Genomic DNA, 8,193 nt, shown 5'->3' with positions numbered 1-8,193 from the left:
TGTGCAGCAGGATCTGCCTGACATTTTCTTGAAGGGGATGGAATAGCTGAGCAGCTCTTGTTCTTTTACCAAATAAGGAAAAGACATGCCTGATTTAGTCTACTTGAGCTTCTAATCAAGGATTATACTAGCCAGTTTTTTTGCTTTTATATTCCTATTTTCCTTTTGTCTTTGCAAGATTGAATGCATTCAGTTATTCATCTTTAATTCATTCTTATACTTAATAACATCAAATATACTTTCCAAATTATGTTCTATTTGTCACTGAAGCAATCATTGACAAATTATTTAAGCTGCTGCTGAACCTCAAGCTGTTTGCTAACCTTGAAATGGAGATTACATCTCTCCCCCAGATAACTTCATATTGGAAGTATATCCATCATCAGGAAGTAATTTGCAGTGGTACAGGTTGAGGGGCTATCACAGAGAGGAGGGGGTCAATCTATTTTCCAAAGCACCTGAAGACCAGACAAGGAATAATGGATGGAAACTGATCAAGGAGAGATTCAACCTAGAAATAAGGAGAAATTTTCTGACAGTGAGAACAATCAACCCATGGAACAGTTTGCCTTCAGAAGTTGTAGGAGCTTCATCACTGGAAGCTTTCAAGAAGAGACTGATTGCCATTTGTCAGAAATGGTGTAGAGTTTCCTGCTTGGGTGGGAGGTTGGACTAGATGACCTACAATACAAAGTGCCTTTCAACTATGTTAATCTGTAAAAATCGAACAACTGTAAATATATCGTAATAATTAAGTAGTTTTATTACATGTGTAAGTAATTTCAGGAGGTATACATTTGAAGTAAGTTAAGGCAAATCGTGTGTGTGTGTGTGTGTGTGTGTGTGTGTGTGTGTGTGTGAACAACTAATTCTATATATGGATTAAAATGTATTTAGTCAACTTTCAGTTACAAATATATTTTATTATACATGCCCAACATTCATTATGGCATAGCGTGTGGTACAAACTGGTTTATGGACCATTGTTTCTAACTTAATATATATATGAATTATTTGATAAAATATGAAAAAACAAATTTATGACTGTTATGTTCTGGATGAAGAATGGAGGTGAGGCCTGAGCTATTTCCTACAGTTCTTTATTCAATACTGCCTGTGAGGCAACCACCCTCCCTGGCTCCTTTTATATGAAACCGATCAGCCAACAACCAATTAGGAGAGAGTATTTTACTGCTCCAATAGAGGACCAGAATGAGAACTTCAATTGACAACTATACACCATATAGTGTTGTGAGCCACTCTGAGTCTACGGAGATAGGGCGGCATACAAATCACATAAAATAAATAAATAAATAAATAAATATACAATACATAACAATGACAATGTGATCTGCAAACCGGATCTGTATATTAGATCACCATCTGTGATTGTTGAATTATATTTAAGATATGTATATTATTTAAAGGTCCCATTCCCCTTGCTTTAGTTTTGGTAAATTTGGTAAATATAAATTAATTAAATTTAATAAATTCAAAAATACGGAATGAGATGGCTGGCCCTAATTAAAGCTGATGGGGAAGTCTGGATAAGGCTGATGGCTGATGAGGAAAGCAGAAAAAAATGCTTTGAGCCATTTATGAGATTTAGAGGGTGAGGTTTTGGCAATTATATAGTGTTTACCAAAGCCTAAGTCTTTTTGGGTTGCTGTACATAATCTGTATTGTACTACTACTACTACTACTATTATTATTATTATTATTATTATTATTATTATTATTATTATTATTATTATTATTACTATTACTATTATTACTATTATTACTATTATTGTTATTGGGTTGCTTTTCATAGTCAAACATTAATGGGCAAGAGTCAAATCTGTTGGAATTATGAAGTGGACTCAGGCACGACTGCTGCATATTTCCTCTGCATCCTGGAGAGCTTTAATGATAATTTACAGGAAGTTTAATTAACCAGATTTAATGCAAACTCCAAATTGTATTGAGGTAATTTTTAGCACATAATGTAATAAGGGTATGCTTAGTTTTTACATTCTTTTAAAATACACACATTTTTTTTCAACTGTTTGTGAGCAAAGTTTTAACAGAATAACCAAAGTCCAGAAATCTGGATTGAAATTGTTAAACTTTTAGTAGTTAACTTTCCCTGGAATGTACATGACAAACTATCAGAATACAAACTACATTTCACTGTTCATTCCTATGATGTTTAAGGAATAACTTCTATATACTGCAACTAAGCTATTTGCCAAGGAAATAAAACTAGATAGCTCTCACCGATCAAATACAGCACAGTTATTTTCTATAAAATTGTTCTGGTTTACAACTGGGTGCATAACAGAACTCAGCATGTCAACAAGCATTGCCCAAACATATCTTGACAAAACCCATTTTCTGCCTCATTCACACAGCACTGTCTTTCTCTCATCAGCAACTGATGTGTCAGAGAGCCATAAATTATTGTTGTTGTTAGTTGAGAAGTCATGTCCAACCTATCGCGACCCCATGGACAATGTTCCTCCAGGCGTTCTTGTCCTCTACCATCCCCTGGAGTCCATTTAAGCTCACACCGACTGCTTCAGTGACTCCATCCAGCCACCTCATTCTCTGTCGTCCCCTTCTTTTGCCCTCAATCATTCCCAGCATTAGGCTCTTCTCCAGTGAGTCCTTCCTTCTCATTAGGTGGCCAAAGTATTTGAATTTCATCTTCAGGATCTGACCTTCTAAAGAGGTTGATCTGACCTTCTAAAGGGTTGATCTCCTCTATGACTGACCGGTTTGATTCAGTGGCGGAATTCAAATTTCTTTACTACTGGTTCTGTGGGTGTGGCTTGGTGGGCATGGTGCGGTTTGGTGGGCGTGGCAGGGGAAGGATACTACAAAATCTCCATTCCCTCCCCACTTCTGGGGGAAGGATATTGCAAAATCTCCATTTCCACCCCGCTCTGGGTCCAGCCAGAGGTGGTATTTGCCGGTTATCCAAACTACTTAAAATTTCTGCTACTGGTTCTCCAGAACCTGTCGGAACCTGCTGAATAGCACCCCTGATTTGATTGCCTTGCAGTCCAAGGGACTTGCAGGAATCTTCTCCAGCCCCACAGTTCAAAGGCCTCAAAATTTTTATTAGCTGCATATAAAAGTTGCCATAAGCAGACCCTTTTCTATCCCATCACGTTGTATAAAAAGCATAAAGCTTTATCCCTCATTACTTCATAGGACCAATCAGCTGAGTAATAGCTATCATCATCATTATCGAGTGTGGGTCTATATACAAGGATCTTTTTATACAAGGATCTACCAAGGAGAAAGAAAACCATACCTCCACCAACACTAGCATGGCAAGCACTTCATATAAACAGGGAGTAAACCCCATCCCACTAACACTGATGATGTTGCCTAGTTGGGTATTGCAACATCTGCACGCAAACGACCAATCTCAGAGAACATCAGGGACTCCACAGTTCAATCCTGAGCTACAGATAACAGAATAACAGATTTGGGACCTTGGAGGTCTTCTGGTACAATACAATACAATACAATACAAACTCATGGTAAACCGATCCAAACTAGACTGCAGAAAATACGACTTCAGTAACAGAGTTGTCAACGTCTGGAATGTGGTTTCTGACTCTGTGGTTTCTTCCCCAAATCCCCAAAACTTTAACCTTAGACTGTCTACTGTAGATCTCACCCCGTTCCTAAGAGGTCTGTAAGGAGTGTGCATAAGCGGACCAGTGTGCCTACCTTCCCTGTCCTAATGTTTTCTTTTATTTGTATCCTTTTCATGTATTTATAATTAGGTTTACACTTGTATCTGTCATAAAATACATGCTTAACGAAATAAAATAAAATAAAATAAAATAATAAAAAAAGAAAAAAAAACCCTGCCTAGGCAGGAAATACTACACCACTTCAGACAAATGGTTATCCAATATCTTCTTTAAAATCTTCATCTTCTTCCAGTTTTTTTTTTTTTAATTTTGATTTATATGCCGCCCTTCTCCGAAGACTCAGGGCGGCTTACAATGTGCTCCAAAGTGTTGGAGCATTCACACTTCTGGAGGCAAGTTGTTCCACTGATTAATTGTTCTAACTTCAGGAAATTTCTCCTTAGTTCTAGGTTGCTTCTTTCCTTGATTTGTTTCCACCCATTGCTTCTTGTCCTGCCCTCAGTTTGGAGAATACTCCCTCTTCTTTGTGGCAGCCTCTGAGATATTGGAGATACAGATATTATTTTCTTCTGTAACTTGACAAATCTTTGATATTTTGACTTAAATCATTTTGATTGTCTGTATTCACAATTTGATAAATCCACTCTTCGATAAATCTTTAGTCTTTTCTAATCTTAAAAAGAATAAATCTGCAAACAAAAAACTACAGGAGAACAATTTACATTGATGCACCAAACCCCAAGCCAAACTTCGATTTAGTTAATGTACTTGATGATAAAGTCTATTGTGGTTGAAGTTCTAGTCTGGGATCTCATTATCTTCCCTCTGAATGGACTCACAATGTTCTCCAGTGCGCTGCTTGGAGAATCCAAATCTTGGGGGAGTTCCTCAGCTTGATTGCCAGACGGGTGAATGTTTCTTTAAGAAACGTCCTTGGCCACTCCTCCCTTGCTTGGCTAAGCTCCAGTTCATTCACTCAATCAAACAAGAGACTGGTTTTGTCCTTGGCTCTGGCAATTTGGCTGAAGAATTCTCCAAAATTTGCATTTTCCAATTTCCTCTGATTACCCAATTATACGAGCGGTGTGGTCCTCTTTCATTAGTTTGGCTGTCTGCACGTTTCCAGCTTTGTTATTGCTGCGGGGGGTGAGTAAGCCCTGGGGATCTTCTAGGAGGCTCCCCTCCGTTGCTTTCTCTGATTCCTCGGAGCACTACCTTTCCAGGCAACTCCGAGTGATTGAAATTTGCCGCCGGCGGTTGAGTTGGGGTCTGGATCGCCGGAATTCCCACCTCCACCATCCACACCGCTCCAACTTGAGATTTGGTGGCCAGGAGTCCCTGCATAGCTCAGCAAACTCCTATCATCTTTGCTTCGCTTCCCTGTTTAATTGTGGCACTGGGCGGCTTAAAAGGGTGAGCCGCGTGCCATCTGCTTCAAATTCTGTCAGCTCCCTCACACAGTAATGGCGCTCGGCGGCTAAATTCGAGCCACGCATCATTTTGAATCAGTTGACAGCCTCCCGCCAAATTTCCTTCACTGAGATTTCGGCGGCAACAGCGCTCGGCGGCTAAATTAAAGCTGCACGCCATTTTCAAACTGTTTTCTGCATCCCGCTGACTTATACAACAGGGGCGCTCGGTTGGATCGGCGACTGAAGCCGAGCCGCGTGCCACTTTCCAGTGATCCCAGCCGCTCCAGTTTCATCTTTTCTGTGGCGTTCTGCGACTTACACCATTGTCCAGAGGCATTGCATGTGACTGTGTGAGGAGTCTGCTGTGGCGAAGCGGCTCTAAGGTGTTTTTACACCTTCTTGGCCACCTTGATTTATCGCAATCAATTAATTGCTGCCTGTTCAAGTCTTTTACTTACCTCCATTACAGTTTAGTTCCTGCTTCTGTTGTTGTACCTGTTTACATAAAAAAAAAAAGGACAATAATTAATCATTGAAGAATCAATTGATTCTTCAATTCTCACTATTAATTTCCTCATTGACTTACCTGGTCTGAATCACTCGCAATGTCGGAATTGGACATGTCATCGGACATTGAGCAAGCCAACAGCCCCCCTGAGGCTAGGAAACATTCCAAAGCACCCGCCAAGGCGTCTAAACATCGAGAAGTGAGAGCAAGGTCTGCCAGCCCTCATCCTACCACTCGCTCTGCTGCTGCGGATAGGGCTGAGAAAAGGAAGCGCAAGGCCTTTGAGAAGCAATACCTTCTTGCCCAGCAGAGGGCTCAACCATCTCATCACCAGATGTCACCGGACAGGCCTACTCAGGTGACACAAGATCAGTCTGTGGTTTCTCAATGCGTTTGGGATGTCCAACACCTTAGGGAGGCGGCATTCCCATCTGTTGCTCCAGGACCCAGTGTTCCAATCGATCATCCTTCCAGTCGGTCTGTTCCTGAGGCAACCTTCATGCCTACGGCTGCTGGTCTTTGTCCATCGGAGGGCCTTCAGCCCGCTCTTTCCCGGGACATTCAGGATCTCGTATCTCAAACTATTTCTCGCATCCTGACTTCTGCCCCTCACCAGGGGACTCAAGCCCCTGTCATGGCTCCTCCGCCCTTGGCTCCATTGTATGGCGATCCGTGACGTGGCTATTCCCATCGCCCTGAATCACTTCTGACTGAGGATTCTTTCTGGGAGGAAGAGGAGCCGGATGAGATGGAGTTGTCTAAGGATGAGGATCTTCCTCCAGAACGGCCATCCTTCACGGGACTCTTCTGTCCTTCCATGTTTAAGTCCTTGCTCCACAAGGCTAAGATTACCACGAACATGGGGTTAACAACCTCTCAGACATCTCAGCAGACAGCTCTTAATCCTCATGACGATATTTTTCAATTGCAAAAGCCGGACCAGGATTTTATTCTGTGCCCGGAGTTATTCACAGACGTGGTTCAAAGATCTTGGTCCCATCCTACTTACATTTCTGCTCCTACCGGACTCGACAAGCGGTTATATTGTTCAGATCCTTCTTTACAGGATCTCATCGAATTGCCTTCTGTGGACAACCCAGTGGCCCAATTGATGTCATCTTCTGTCATTTCCAACGATGTCCTCGATGGTCTCTGGACCGAGGACAGGAAGTCTAAGCTGTCTCTCCGCAAAACCCATCAAGCAGCTGCCTGGGCCATCAGGTCAGCTACATCTACTTCATTCTTTGCTCGCGCATCTCTTATCTGGTTGCACCAGTTGCAGGAGCGGCTTCCGCCTGATGACAGCAGGCTCCATCATGACATAAATAAAATTGTGGCAGCCACTGAGTACTGTGCAGATGCGTCTTTGAATGCGGCTAAGTTCTCCTCTCGAGCCCTTGTCTCCAATGTTACTTCTCGGCACCTCCTTTGGCTCCGCCACTGGAGGGCCAATCTTAAGTCAAAGTGGAAGCTGGCATCTGCTCCCTACAAGGGTTCTCTTCTCTTTGGAGAAGCTTTAGACCCTATACTTGTGGAGGATAAGGATAAACAGAAAGTTATGCGTTCCTCTTACAGACGCCAAGATAGGAGATTTGCTCCTTATAACCAAAGACAGCCCTTTCGGACGGAGTCCAGACTAGTGGGTCCTACCTTTCCAGGCAATACTCTCGCGGAGTCGATCGATCAGCCGAACGACTACCTACCAGGATCGGGGCAGAGGTCAATCTAACACCAGGCGGCAATTCCATGGGGCTTCCAGCCGGCCATTCCGAAGGGGCAAGTGACTATACTGCAGATCTTCCCATTGGCGGTCGTCTTCTCCACTTCTTGCCCCAATGGGTCTCTTCTACGACAGATGCTTGGGTTCTCCAGACTGTGAGCCTCGGCCTCACTTTGGACTTCTTCTCCAGTCCTCTGAACCGTTTTCTCAGATGCCCGGTGCCTGGCAACCCAGAGAAGAGAGTGTTGATGGACACATAGATACAACATCTGATCAACATCTGCACCATTGAACCTGTGCTGGTGGAACAACGGGGATTCGGTTTCTACTCGCACCTCTTTCTCGTGCCAAAGTCTTCCGGGGACTGGAGAGGGATCTTAGACCTGAAGGCCCTAAACAAGTTCGTCAGGTATCACCACTTCAAAATGCAGTCGCTCAAGTCGATTCTGCAGGGCGTCCGACGGGGTGACTTTATGACGTCAATCGACCTATGGGAAGCTTACCTGCATGTCCCGATCCGTCCTTCACATCGAAGGTTCCTTCGGTTTGCCTATTCCAATCGGCACTTCCAATATCGGGCCATGCCGTTTGGCCTCTCGTCTGCCCCTCGGACCTTCACGAAGCTGCTAGCGACCTTGGCTGCATCCCTGCGACAGGTCCCGATCAGGGTTATGTGCTATCTGGACGACATCATTATTCTATCCGCCACTCGAGACCAAGCTGTCCACGATCTCAGGACAGTTTCTCGTCTTCTACAACAGCACAGGTTCTCCCTGAACCTAGACAAAAGTCAGCTCTCGCCCACCACTCACATTCTCCACCTAGGAGCTGTCATAGACTCGGTCAGTTGTCATGTCTTCTTGTCTCCCGACAGGATTCACAACATTCAGTCCTTGGTGA

The sequence above is a fragment of the Pantherophis guttatus genome, chromosome 4, assembly GCF_059756535.1.
Source record: "Pantherophis guttatus breed Tessera chromosome 4, ASM5975653v1, whole genome shotgun sequence".
Classification (NCBI taxonomy): domain Eukaryota; kingdom Metazoa; phylum Chordata; class Lepidosauria; order Squamata; family Colubridae; genus Pantherophis; species Pantherophis guttatus.
Note: the sequence above shows the minus strand (reverse complement) of the source record.